The sequence below is a fragment of the Notechis scutatus genome, chromosome 1, assembly GCF_049901735.1.
Source record: "Notechis scutatus isolate UNSWTSFEM ecotype Mainland chromosome 1, rNotScu1.2, whole genome shotgun sequence".
NCBI lineage: Eukaryota > Metazoa > Chordata > Lepidosauria > Squamata > Elapidae > Notechis > Notechis scutatus.
Genome location: NC_142009.1, coordinates 205,136,575 through 205,151,380, shown reverse-complemented (window position 1 = coordinate 205,151,380; position 14,806 = coordinate 205,136,575). Strand labels below are relative to the sequence as shown.

At 39.4% G+C, this 14,806-nt stretch overlaps 1 protein-coding gene and 1 long non-coding RNA gene across 4 annotated transcripts in view; one reads left to right on the top strand and one right to left on the bottom strand.

Annotated features, from left to right (window-relative positions):
• Positions 1–3,324, bottom strand: part of QTMAN (queuosine-tRNA mannosyltransferase) — a 270,156-nt gene extending 266,832 nt beyond the window's left edge. For 2 of the 3 annotated variants that reach the window (XM_087950077.1, XM_087950076.1), the window contains exon 1: positions 3,154–3,256. The gene's annotated coding sequence lies outside the window, so the exon portion shown is untranslated. Of the gene's footprint in view, positions 1–3,153 lie in introns of all 3 variants that reach the window. The other variant, XM_026673512.2, reaches the window with a different exon arrangement.
• Positions 3,325–3,502: 178 nt separating this feature from the next.
• Positions 3,503–14,466, top strand: LOC148133171 (uncharacterized). Its single transcript, XR_015747172.1, has 3 exons — positions 3,503–4,829; positions 12,356–12,401; positions 14,183–14,466. It is a non-coding gene; the product is annotated as an uncharacterized LOC148133171 (long non-coding RNA).
• The last annotated feature ends 340 nt before the right edge of the window (positions 14,467–14,806 follow it).

Genomic DNA, 14,806 nt, shown 5'->3' with positions numbered 1-14,806 from the left:
GTGGAAAATTAAAGACACCAATGAGAGTATCTGTTTTCCATAATTAACTTTAAGGCCAAAGCCTTGTAACTATTAGATTTACAATACATGATTTAAGACTGATAATTAGCCTTGATTCAATAAAACATAACATATTTATAATGTGCTGTTTCCCCACACCTTCTTTTTTATTGTTTTAGAGAAATCAATCTATAGATGAAAAATCATTAATTCCCAAGCTGGAATAATATTCAGACTTCTCTTCCATAGGGAAAAAATCCTACACGGTTTCAAGTATAAATAAGGCCTTATTCATAGAAATCTCCAAAGAAACAGTATAGCTGCAGCTATCATACTTGAGCTGCAAAAATCCAAATGAATGCTAAATTCAGCCAGTTTGGCCTTGTGGTTAAGATACCAGGCTAGAAAGCAGGAGACTATGAGTTCAAGTCTTGCCTTAGCCATGAAAGCCAGCTGATGACTTTGGGCCAGTCATTCTCTTTCAACCCAACCCGCCTCACAGGGTGGTTGTTGCTCTGTGGTAAATAGATGTGTTGGATATGTTCATCGCTTTGAGTTATTTATAGAAGTAATAAAGGTGGGGTACAAGTAAACAAATAAACAGCAACAAGGATGCAGATCCCTTATATCTAGTTGTCCCAGTTTTTTGCAGGCCAAATATGGTACCCTTCAGTTCAGACTGACTGGCACATTTCAAGGAGTTTTTCAAGAATGCACTGATGGGCAAATGTTGCAATTCTATTTTTGTCTGGATATTAAAGGGCCCTTAATCCTATAATCTATTTCCTTTTGGTTCCCCAGCCTCTTTGAAATCTCCCTTTAAGGGTTATTTCTTTCATGTCTTAGACTTAGGATGTATTACAGAAGGGCAATTCCTACCTTTATTTCAAAATAGTGTGCATAATTATCAGTAATCTTGAACAGGCCTGAATGCTTTGTATTTTTAAACAAGTATATATAGTGACAAATCTCTCCCTTCACAAATATTAACATGGGAGGCAACATAAAAGCCCTGAATCAGAAATGACTGAACTGAGAATTGGCACATCATAACGGATAATTTTATTATCTGTTAACTTTTAATCTTCTACTTCACAATTTTCTTCATTGGCTTTATTGCACTGTTAAAACGAGTACCGAGTTGCAAATCAGCAAAACATTTCACAACTGGCAAAAAGCTGAATTTGTTCAACCCTCCTACCAAAACACATTAGGGTCTGCCATTTAAAAAGTCATTTATATAAGTGCACATCACAAGTCTACTATTCTGAGCAGCTATATAAAGACACATTGGCTGGATCATACCTCACCCCAAACTATAATGTGAACTTTGATTTTGACTTGAGGTCGTTTTAGTAAATCCATTGTGGCTTATCCAACAAACCAGGGATCAGCAAGCTATAGATTACACAGCAACTCCAGCCTTGATAAGCTTTACACTGCATCTTTCTTTTTATGGATGGCCATATCACCATAGCAGGCACTTTTTGAATAAGCAGTTTCTCTCATGATGGCCACAGTCTTCCCACACCCTCTACATTTTCACGCTGCATTCAGGCCATAAAAGTTAAAGACTCCTGTCCTGCTTCCACAAATGGAGAAATTATCACTGGCAGCGCTAAAATAAGTGATGATTCCACATAACTTAGAAAGCCACAAAACGTAATGGGGCTGATCAGAAAGGCGGATTTAAGAGTGCTTCGAAGAGTAACCCCTCTTGTATCAGCTCAGCATGTGCAACCATCCAGGCCAATCCTGTTCATCTGCTCCTCCAGCTTTCTGCAGCCTGGGCCCTCTCCCACATACACTACAATTCCCATCTAGAAAGCCTCCTGGCACAGTGGCTGGGAATGATGGGCCCTGTTGTCCAATAATTCTATAGGACACCAGTTTAAGGAAGGCTGGCCTTAGCATCTTCAAATACTGGAGCTGAAGCCTCTAACAGTTCTAACTGGAGATTTATTTAGTTATTCTTAAATTTCCACAGATGCCACAGAATAAGCTGAGCCTTTCTGCACCAAGAGTAGGATGCTCCACTCCTGAATGGTTCAGCGTTTACTGGCCTTGCCCTGTGAGTGTAGGAAAGGGAGGTTTTACTCAACAGCCAGTCACCTTCGGGAGAAAGTAGCGGGTCTATGCTGCCTTTTAAATGATATTAAAAAGAGAACCACCCTATTCAGAGACCACCAAGGACCCCTCGTTTTTAAAAAGATGCCCGGCGCGGGTCGTTTCCGCAGCGCTTTGGTTTCCAAACGAGCCGCTTAAATTCGTATCCTCTGAACCGCGCGGGTAAACGAAGGGCAAGCCCTCTGCACTCGAGCAGGAGAACTCTTTCTAATAAAGGGGAATATTTGTAGCTGAGGGTTCAAATGAGAGGAGTCCCAGGGTGCTCTCTTGGGTTTAGCTTTTCTGCAGACGTGTACTGACCGTTTATCTAGTTTGGATAACGAAACGTCTGCAAGAAAACAACCAAACTCGAGAGCAACCGGGACCCATTGTTATCTCTCTCTCTCTTTCACACACACACACACGGGGTACAGCTTGGCCTGGATCGAGGTGCTTATGTGGGAAAGCGCCAGAAGCGCCGACTCAAGCCCCACTTAAAAGGTCAGAATGGGCGAAAGGAAAAAACGGAGAGGCTTGTTAGAAGCGGCCAGGGACGCCATGCCAGAGGCCGCCGGGCCAGTTCAGAAAATGAAACCGTTTAAGGTTGAGTACTTTGCAAGCTTGGCAGATGACTACTACTACTACTACTACTACCACCACCACCCCAACAAAACAACAACAACAAAAACACTCCCCTCCCTCAAGTGTGTATTTTCTTTCTTTCACACGCAGGCGCGCTCGGCGACCGCTCCTGGGCCAGAACTCAAGCAGCAACCTCCCCTCCGGCAGCCTCCGCTTCCTTGCGAAGAAACCGCGCTTCGTTGCAGCTCACCCTCCCTCCCGCTCGTCGGGCCTCCTCTTCTGGAGAGAGGCGGCCTGGCTGGCTGGCTGGCTAGCTAGCCTAACCCGTAGGCCCTCCCGCCTTCCTTTCCTCTTCCGACCTGCGGCGCCGAGCTGGCAAGCGCGCACCGAGCGCTCCCCCCCTTCCCGACCCGCTTGACTCTCGCGCGGCCCCGGCTCCTTACCCCACCCAGAGGGGAAACTCACCTCCTCCTTGTTGGTCCCTCCTGGAGGCCGGCAGGAGCAACGCGCTGCCTTCCCGGCTCCTCCCTCTCGCTCTCCGCCCTGACGCGGAAGGAAGAGCCCGGCGCGGCGGCTCCGTTTCTTCTTCTGTCTCTTGCGCGCGTCGTGGTTCTTCAGGGCTTCCTTCGCCTGCCCCATTCCTGGTTCATTTACCCTCGCCGCTTTTCTTCTCTCTCTCTCTCTCTCCCCTCACCAAAGATTGGGGGGGAAAGGTGCCTAGTGTCCCCAAGTCTTCCGACCGCTGGGCTTACTCAGCGTTGCCTTCTACGGAGTATTTTTATCGGGGGTAGAGAAGCGAGCAAATGCCTTTGGAGAAGACGTCGCGCCCCTCCGACCGAACGGCTATTTGTTTAGCCGCGATCTCGCTTTCCCCGGGCTGAATTTCTCAGCTGTGGAGCTGAGAAATTGAAGCTGGAATTGACACTGTTTGGAGTGATTATGAAATAAAACTTGATATTAATGAAATGAAGGCGCGCGGGGGGGAGAGAGAGAGAGAGAGAGAAACCTTTTTGCATTCACAAGAAAAAAACGCCGGCTGATGGAATAGGAATATTGACATCTAGAAGCAGCCTTCCTGTACTCTTGAGGACTCATGTATGGTAGTAATACGAGTAATATTAAGCTGGGTTTTATGATGGAATTAGAACTCTTTATTGGTCAAGTGTGATTAGACACAAAAGGAATTTGTTTCCAGCACATAAGTCCTCAGTGTACCTACAAGGGTGACTGTTGTGTATGGTTATATGAGCAACAGTATTGTGCACAATATAGCAAGGCTTATTTCAAGCACAAGGGAAGAAAATTGTGGTTGTAATGTTAAAAAGCCATCAGGAAAGTTAGGGTCACAGCTTAAAGATGATGATCGATGCCTAACTTCCCCGAATATCTAGATTATGTTTTCAGTATTATTTTTGAAATGTCTTAATTTACACTCACAATTTTGATATCTTGAGGGAGACTTCATAACAGTGGTGCAATGTACAGTGGGATTTTACATAAGTGAGTGGTATATTCATGTTTTAATAATAATTTCCCTTTGTGCCTCTGTATCAGAAGGGAGATCTGACTCCAAATTACTTAAAATCTCATTAAAACCCTGTGACCAGGTACTGAAAAGTTGCCATAACATTCCACACGTTTGCTCAGAAACAAGCCTTGTATGTCATAGGCCTTATCCGCAGCCCTCTTTGTTTAGGTCTGTCTTAGTAAATAAATAACTATGCACCAGTATGTTTCTCTTTAAGTTTAAAATTAGCTTTAGATGAAATGGAATTTAGCACATAAGAACGATTAATGGGGTCAAATTATCACAACAGTGAGATTGATATTACATGTAGTTAAGTGTCCTCCTCCCAATAAACCTGACAATCTAAAATCTATTTTAAAAAACTGAAGTAAATAGATTGCAGATTTCTAACAACCCAAGCGGCTTTTATCTGTAAAGATGTTACTTTTGATATATTAGAATAAAGAATTCTTTAGTCATTATTTCACTGTCTTTTTTTATAGAATGTATAAAGTTGCAAGAAATTGTGTGCACTCTATATGGGAAGAAAAGGGAGCTGCTAGATGAAAGTCAGGTTTATCAGTATAGTAATAAATGGCTAAATTGGGCAATGAACATGAAAAATCCGTGAATTGTGAGTATCTCCAGAGCTTTATATTGTCTCCAATACCAATTTATCATTTAAAATCATGCTGCCAACCATTACCATTATACTCTGAATATCAGTAGTGTAACTGGGCAAGGCATTGAAGGCTGTACAGTGAAGTTGAGAAACCCCCTGTGACCCACAAGTTGCCCGCCTCTGCAATAAGAGATGAATCAGCCTATAAAGAGTTCAAATCAATACAACTAATGGGAGGAACATGTATTGCTTGCCACGGCTAACAGAGGTAGCCACCTTCCCTTTACTGTACTGATGGTGTTCCACCAGTTACATTTTTCAAGGCACTTGCAAGCACAATCAATCAGTGCTCTGGTGAGGTATGCAATAAATGCAGCTGCTAAGTGGGCTTTTTCTCAGGGCTACAATTTTTAAAATTGGGCAGCTATAACTTCTATGCTTAGATATTATCCCAGACTATTCCTATCTGCTGCTTTAAGCAAGAAAAAAAGGTTGTTTACCAGCCCCTCTGATTGCCAGCTACAATTCTTGTCCCCAGAAAGCACATCTGAATATAGACAGTATATCCTAAACTTTGGAAAATTTAGCCTTGAAAATGTCACGAGGCCTGTGACACACGCTCAAAGGGCCACAAGTCTTTCTGGCAGCATTATGAATGACCTAGCCATTGCCAAATTCTTCATTTTTGGAAGGTATGTGCCTGTTCTCTCTAGCAGCTCAACCCACATAGATCTCCAGTGTTTCCTGTTTACTTCGCATGAAGTGGGCTATAGTGTGTGAAAGCATGATATACCACAATCAATGTATTAGTCTATTTGGTGTCACAAAGCCTTTTGTGGATGACAGAAAACAGTGTTCTAATGAGTAATACGCCTCAAAGATGCAGTTGTGTTTAATGCAAAAATGGAATATTCATGGTGACATTTCTGTTTTGTTATTTCATTAAAGCCATTCAGAACTACTTGGGAACTGCTGTTTTTTTTTCACAGTATGTTTAGGATTATGCCTTTCTTAACATGACACAAGAAAATTGCTATCAAAGATATTCTATTTTCTGCTTCATCTAAAAACCTTGATTTAAAAAAATCTTCCTCACAATCATGTTCTTCTGTGCTTTCTTCTAGGTTTGTTTTTTTTAAGTAGAAATGCAAAACTATAATGAGACTGGGATTTCCTCCATATTTTTAAGTCAGTGCAAGAAACTTGTACTAAGCATACAAGACACTAAACACAATCCTTCATTGAACACTTGTTAGTTACTCCTCCTAAATTTTTATGTTTTCTTTACATGAAGTGGAGAATGTGTATAGCTCAGAGCTGAATTATAGGGTTCTTGGTGCTAATTGGCTTAGTTAAAATAAAGATGACTACTTACCCTCATTTCTGTGAATATGTAACAAAGGTTTCCAGTAGTCTTTGGTCCAATAGTTAAAAAACAGATGACCAGGAGTTCTAGTCCCACCTTAGCCATGTAAGCCATCTGGATGACCTTGGACCGGTCCCCTCTCTCTTAGCCCAATTCACCTCACAGGGTTGTTGTTGTGGCGAAAAATAGGAGGAGGAAGGTGTGTTGGATATAGTTTACTAAATATTCGTAAAAATAAAGGGAGGTTATAAATAAAAATAAAGTAAATAATGTATTATTCTGACTGTTTTACACTTCAGCATATCCTTTATATATCTTTGCATTTCTACTGGTAAATATAATGGCCCTAAATGTCAGTAAAGTTGTTAATCTCTTTTATGAGAAATGTTCATACTTTTCTTCTCCATTCAAAGCACCTCCTGCTTTATTTTGAGAAAGCTAATAGCTGCAACTCCCAGGAAAATTCAACTTTGGACATTTAAGAGGAAACTAGCCATAAGCATCTCTTGAGGTACCTTTGAATGAAATACCATTTTTTTTTTCTAATTGGCCATCAGGCTAGAGACAGATATTGTAACATTTTCTTTAGAATATTTTTCTACTTCTGTTAATTTGCATACCAATGAAATAAAAAGGCACTTCCTGCCGGTAATTAGCTGGACTCCTGAATTTAAAGAAAGCAAGGGCTACAACATGAGGGTAAAGAGAGATAGTACCAAGGAAGCTGCAGAAAGCAGCCACTCCTCTTGCGCTCAGAAAATGCCTTGGGTTTTGAATTTTAAGTTGGCAACACTTTTATTTTATGTGACAAGAATTAGCTATTTTCCTGGTCTAACAAGTATTCCCTTAATGAGTGCTTTAAGTACTTTTGTCACCGCAAAACCGGATCTGTTCTAAATCCAGCTAGGCTGCTCTGGAGATGGATGATTGTTCTCTCCTAAATTGCAAAAGTTTAGGCATTCATGAATTTCATAGCCTAATGTACCCCCATTCCAGCCAGAACAAGGCAGCCAAAACTTGAGGTTCTCTAGATAGATAGATAATTCTCTAGAAGTTCACTTATCTAGAGTATGAAGAACTTGATATATACTTTGAAACCATAGTGGACTCAGACTGAAATTCAATTAAAGCATTTGTGATTTCCCCCCCCCCCAAAGAAACATGCTTCTATGGAGGGGGGATCATTCTGGGTCACTGGATTTCATAATGACATATGGATCAGGTATAGAGTATGAGACTCTTGGTAAGCCGTCCAGAGTCACCCTTTAGTGAGATGGGTGGCAACCAATTTAATAAATAAAATAGCAATAGCACTTAGACTTATATACTGCTCCATAGTGCTGTACAGCATTCTCTCTGGTTTACAATGTCAGCATATTGCCCCCAACCATCTTGAGTCCTCATTTTACCGACTTCAGAAGGGTAGAAGGCTGAGTTAATCTGCAAGTGTAGGCAAGGGGAGTGTGGGAGAAATTTTGTCAGATGCCCACCTTCTTCCTGAAGCCCATGGGCCTTGGTTTTGCTTGTACAAGTTCTACTGATTGGGACCTTTGTTCTAGTTTAATTTCTCGAAACTAGCTAAATAGCCACAATATTTGGTGGATTGAGAGTGTTAAGGATGGGAAACAGTCACCCACACACATTCAATTATCAAACAACATTAAACTGAAAATACTAAACTATTTTGACCAATAACATAGAGTATTTAAAGGGTATTATAGAGCAGGGTGCTTTGGAGAAGGGTGGCAAAGGGTGGCATTGAATGGGACGTTTCCAAGAAGCCTTGTGTTCCCTTTTTGATCCCTAATTTTGGAAGGAAGATAAAACACCAAAAGTTAACCATTTTTCACTAAGGTTGGGTAGCGCAATTTTGAGCTGCTTGGTGGATACATGACTTTCATAGCTTGTGCACTCTTCTGCTAATACAAAAAATATATTTCTTCCCCATCATATTTCATCATGAAATAAGTGTATGTAAGATTCCAAATGGATAATAATACTCATTGGGATTTCCACAATGTTTCAAAGCAATACTGTATTGGAAACTTTTCTTAAAAGATGAGTATGAGCATTGCTGGGTTAAGGTTAGGGTTGAAATTCCTGTGATCATTATGCAGTCAACTTTTAATAAACTTATATTATGAAGGATGACTGTCATATAAATAACTGCATTGTAAGTAGAATTGAGATTACAGCTAAATCTATTTTATAGCACTTATGTGTGGGAAAGGAATTTCAGAAACTCGAAGTCTCATAGAAGAACTTCCTCTTCCTTCAAATTGTTAATGACAGTTACAAATATTTCATAGTTTTATAGCATGTTGCACACATGAAAATGCTAATAGTTTGTGGAGTAGTCAAGGTTTGAAAACGTAGTTGATCTTTTAACATAGAAGACTTCCGATTCACAATTTTGCACTGATGTACTGAAAGAATAATACATCCCAGCACAGTAAAACCTCAATTTAATGGACACATCAGATGGAGGGGAAGGAGTACCTATTAAAATAAAAAGACTATTAAATGGCAAATGTGATTTTTTTTTCAGCCCCTCAAAAATGGTGAAAAACATCATTACTGAATTACAACTTAACTCATCTTCAGTACGTTTCAGTGAGAAAATTAACTTTTATTAAAAGTTTCATGAATAAGTTTGAAGAAAGTGTCTAATTTTAACTGAGTCTTGTAAATACCTTGCTTCTGTTTGATTATCTGTTGAATGACATGTAAGTAGTGTAATAACACTGAGGTTCACTGAGGTAGGTCCTCCTCATTCTTGCCCCTTTTATCCTCCATACCATACCCAATCTCATTCTCCACCATGATTGGGCAGAAAGAATCACCTTCATCCTTCTCTCACCAATGAAAAACAATTGATGGGTTTTTGACAGTTTGCTTTATGGTTCCATGGCAAACACTGATTTCATATCCTTCAAACTTCATGTCCACACGCATGTTATAATGCAGGGAGCTTTTTTCCCAGTCATTTGCAAACATGGACTTTTTTTACTACTTTCCAAGTTTTAGGAAAGTTGAAGATTGCTGACATCTGTTTTTAAGTTTTAAGTACTTTAAATTTAAGTACATTTTATAATGTACATTGTCCTCTTGTCTCTCTTTATCAGATTCATCCTCCAGTGTAACTATCATTTAATCCAAAATATCTTCCTATGCAGTCTTTCAGTTGCCAAAATGACTATTTGGTCCATGGGCTGCATGCTGAATATTGCAGGTTTTTTTCCCTTCGCAAACATGTACTCAAGCCTTCTTTGTTCTGTGTTGTTTTTTATCCTGGTGGATGAGCAGGAGCACTCCCAAGAGTTAGGATATTATGATCAGCTCATTTTGATATCTTCTGACTTTTGGCATACTGGAGAACCAGCCTTGTAAAAGTGTTGATGTACACCACCTCTTCTGTGAATTAGAATACGTAACTGGCAGTTGATGTGTGATGCCTTTTGACATTCTTGGACAATGCGACTTGCCAACTATGACTATATTAATCTTTGCAACCCATCAGCACAAAGTAAAGTTGAGATCATCTCCATGCCAATCTTTTGCCCTGTTCTTGCTGTTTCATGCTTAAATGTCTGAGTTCTCTTGGGAACTGAGTGTCAGAAGAAGTCAGTCTTGTTGGCACTGTAAATTTGTGACAGTATGAGACATTCATCATAGATTAGTTTCTGTAGGCTTCCCAAATGGTTCTCTCTTCTTTGGCAGATTGAAAGCTTTGTTGAAGGTTCATTTGTTAGCAGTTCCGTGGTACTTACAAATTGCCAACACCATTCATCACTGGCTTTGAAACTTAACATTCAAGAGGTTAGCTATTGTATTAACTTATCATAACTCTGCTCCATATACATAACACTACAAGAACATTGTCAAAGATAGTACTTTTTTATTACAACATCAAGTGATGTTTTTGCACCCTTTTGTTTTCTTGTCCCAACTTCAGCAATTTTAGTGGTAGCCTTTTGTTTTGTAATATCTGGCATGGTGCTCTAGGCAATCCTAATTCTAATTTTTCAGCCAAGTCAAATTTTGACTTTACATTCAGATTTATTCTTTTCCTGGTCCCCTTTGAAGACATGAAGCTTTAATATAGTATTTATGGAATATTTACAAACAATACAAATACCAAAAGTCAAAAAAAGTTATCACTTGTAAAAGATGCAGACATTGCCACTAGCTGTATGAGACAGTAATGCGCAGAAGACTTAATCCTCTGAGGACGTACAGAAGTTGCTACTACTTACTAAGACATTCAATAATGTCCTTTGAGAGTGAATCCCAAATTCAGATTGCATTCATCGTACAGAATTTTTTTTTAATATGAGTTCATAATACTGAGGTTTTACAGCATTGTGCGCTATGGGCCATGAAAAATATTTTGTTATTGTTGCATTAAACTTAATTCCAGTTTTACTCCTTCCCCAGCGTACAAGATTAAATAAGACTTTTCAGCTTTTCATTTCCAACCATTTGTAATGTGTTATATCTGTCAGCTATCTTATTTCTGAACTGAAAGTGTTGTGCAGAGGTTTAAAAATATTTATGCAATCTCATGCATGCTATGAGGGCTGACATAAGCACTGTTGCACACAAAAAAAGGTGGAGGGGGGGACTTGCTTTATTGCAGTATTACAAATACCATCTTCCTGTACCATTTAAATTTTTCCTTACAACTTTGTTGCTAGTGATGGTTTATTTAATGTATTTAAGAACCACCTATCTCCCTCACAGAAGGACTCTTGGCAGGAACTTGGCATGCAGACAGGTGGGATGTAAGCAGCAAGGCAAGCACTTTTTAAAATATGATATCAGTTTCCCCAACCTTGTGCCCTGCTTGTATACTGGAAGTACAGTTCACAGAATCCCCAAACAGCATTTCAACCACACTAGTTTCCATTTGAATTTGTTTCTTTTCTTTAAAGGCCGTTCGGGTTGGGACTATTCTTTTATAAAGGAATATCTCACACTACCCATACTCTTTCAAAAAGGCAACAAAGCTGAAGCATTTTTTATAACACGTATGGTAGACCAGTCTATAGATAGTTTATTAAATAGCTAGACGATTATCTTCTAATCATCTGGTCACTGATAGCCAACTGTGATTATTCCTCTGTTTCAATTAAACTGATTTGCTAATTTTATATAATTTATTTATGTTTCAGTGCCTTTGAATCTAGGTTGACTCCCGGAGACAGCAGTTTTTAGAAGGGGTTTTCCATTGCCTGCTTCATAGGGTTGAGAAAGAGTGACTGGCCCAAGTTCACCCAGTTGGCTCCATACCAACAGCGGAAGTAGAACTCACAATATTCCAGTTTCTGGCCTGTTGCCAACTGCTACACTAGATTGCTTGTCATGTGCAAATAATAATAATAATGTCAAAGCAATTAAAAGGACAGTTTTTTGTCTCCAGTGTTTACTTTTGGTTTCTGGCAAAAAAAAAAAAAAAAATCCATTGTAGACAATGGATTTGCTTAATGACCACCATAGAAAAGGTCGTAAAATCAGACACATCATTTAACAGCATAATTTATGACTTTAATTCCCAGTTATAATTCAATTACAGATATAAGTCAATAACTTCCTATACAGAGCTAGGATATTCTTGGATATCTTATTGCAGCTACTCTTTCCCTATCTAAAAACACAGAACCCTACCTGTTCCATCCTAAATATTAGTAGACTTAATTTTAGCCCATTATTGGATTAGCCTCGGCATTTCATTTTGCTATTAACTATGAAATGCTTTATTCTTTCAGATAACTCAAAAATAAGTCACTCTTGAGTCCACTGGGGCTTTCTCCTTAGTTAACTTGGCATAGGACTGCAGCTGTAATTTAATATTTCTGAATGTCTTTGACAGTAGTATAAAAACATTTGCAGTGCATTTTTTTTAACTTTTAATGGCTGCTTATAATAATTGAAACATTATTGGAGACAACAAGGAAAACAAACAGCTGCAAAGATGGCAAAAGTTTGCTTAGAACTGGGCTCCTGAATTGCCCTCCATGTAACTGATGCCTCCACAATTAGCTGATCTCCAGATCTACAGCTGCATAGAACAACACAGCAGTATTGAAATGCATTTCATTCCATCTAGCTTTCTGTCACTTTTTTTATTTGACTATTCTTTTTTTTTTTTTTTTTACTATTCTTGATGTAGGGTCCAAGCAAAGGTGAGGCAGAGGAGGAAAATAGGGCAATGAAAGGTTAGTATTGATCTGTAATATTTAATATTGGTACATTTTATTTCGGTGTTCATTTTGATTTTGGGTATAAGCAGGGAACATTCTAAGGTAGTCCTAAAAAAATAATTGCAAGACTATGCTATCCTGTAGTAAGTTTTATGGAGACATTATGTATAACAATTGCACACTCACCATCATCTAATTAAAGTTTTTGAACATTTTGAAATTTGGTTTTATTTCCATGAGATAGATTACAGAACTGTCCTAGAGGATCTCTGGCATTTTCAAGTATTCTTTTTAAAATGGTGATAAAATGTTCAAAATTACAAGAAATCTGAATGTCCCCTCCCCCCTTGTATATCCCATTGAATTATAAAGTAACAAACCACATTTTATCAGAGTATGTTATATGAAGCTTGCCTGTGAGGCTAGTTTAGAGAGTGATGCAAAATCACACTTAACCAGGGTTAAATACATTTGCAAACCTAGCAAGATTTTTTTTAAAAAAATTAGAAAATAGTCATTCTTGAGTTTTAATGTCCAAACTCAACACTGTGAAAATCTTCCATCGTGTCAGTCTATTCACACAAACCATTCTATAGAGATATTTATAGAGAGCTAAGTATAATTCCCATTACCTCTGCTCATGCTAACCCTGGAAAGTGAAGAGACATACAAAGGATGCAGTCAAGAATTAAGACTGAACACCTAAAAGATAAATCGTATATCATTCACACTCAAGAACATTAGGTGTAGTGTTCGTTCAATGGACCAACTGCTGTACAATTGCTTTTGTTTCTTTCATATATTGGGACCAGTGAGGGGTTTCCACATTTTTTTCCTACTGATTCTATGAGAGCTTTGTGTGCACGTGCAGGGCTCAAGAAGTGTCCTCTTTGTCAGCAGTGGTGAGCTGAGCTGTTTTTAGGAGGGAATATAGGAGAGGTAATGGCAGGGGGCAGGTAGGTGGGGCCAGCTAGAGGTAGTATTTGCAGGTTCTCTGAACTACTCAAAATTTCTGCAACCGGTACGCCAGAACCATTTTGAACCATTCCGAACAGGCTGAATACCAATTCTGATTGGGACTTATGTGCTGCTCCAATCAGAAACTATTCTAAGAAAAATCAGTAACACCAGACAGTTTAAGAGCAGTGCTGACTCTTGGGGAAAAGTAGACTCTATATGTACTTCTTAACCTTTGTTCGCACTGTCAGGAAATTTCTTCTTAGTTCTAGGTTGCTTCCCTCCTTGATTAGTTTCCACCCATTGTTTCTTGCCTTGCCTTCTGGTGCTTTGCAAAATAGGTTGACCGCCCCCCGCTTCTTTGTGGCAGCCTTTGGAAGATTCATATTGTGTCACCCCAGTCCTTCGTTTCACTAGACTACACATACCCAATTCTTTCAACAGTTCTTCATATGTTTTAGCCTCCAATCCAGTAGTGGTATTCTACCGGTTTTGTCCCAGTTCGGCTGAACCGGTAGCTCCAAGGATCATCTGTTGGGCCCTCCTGCCTGCCCCAGCTCTATACTGACCTTTATTTTCTGGTTTTGAAGCTCAGCTGCTTCGTGCGGCATAGTGCATTGCCATGCGTCCGCTGTTGAAGACACAAGGAGAGTGCAGGATTGCAGGAGAAGGTCAGTAGCAAACCCTCCATGCACGTGTGAAGCGCACATGTGCACGCAAAGCACACCCACCAAGCCACACCCACAGAACCAGTGGTAAATTTCATATTTGAAATTTGAAACCCACCACTGTTCCAGTCCCCTAATCATCTTTGTTCCTCTTCTCTGCACTCTTTCCAGAGTCTCAACATCTTTTTTATATCGTGGCAACAAAAACTGGATGGATTTTGTGATGAATATGTAGCTTTGGCATCCTTCCAGGCAGTCAAACTCCTACACATGACTATTCTATGCACTGAGGCTATACTTATTTGAATGAAACTGCAATAATTCTGATCAACTATAGGTATATCGGTGATTATAATAAAAATGACAGTTTTCATCCAAGTTGTGCAATTGTGATAAAGCCCACTTCTGCACTTTCTGTGTCATTTTGGGTCTTTATAACCAAATTATTTGGCAAGTCAGTGGGGCTGCAGTTCCAGAAACTTTCTTCTTGTAGGTTCCACCTCAGATGATCACATGGTTTGGCTTGTGTTTCCCCAAAAGTATGTGTGTGTGTGTGTGTATCTGAAGATTTTATAAAATCATATTTTTCTAAGTATGAATTTTTCTTTCCAAGTTATGCATGTGTATATCTTTTTGGTTAGCTTGCCAGCAGCCTTTTCAAGACTTTGTTGCAGACTGCCACATTAAAAAAAAGTAAGATGTAAAATATGAGGAGAGGAAACATGGATCAGAAACCATGTAAATGCTTGTAGAGCCAGCTTTAGGGAGGGTAAGGGGAAGAAAGGAAATGCAAAA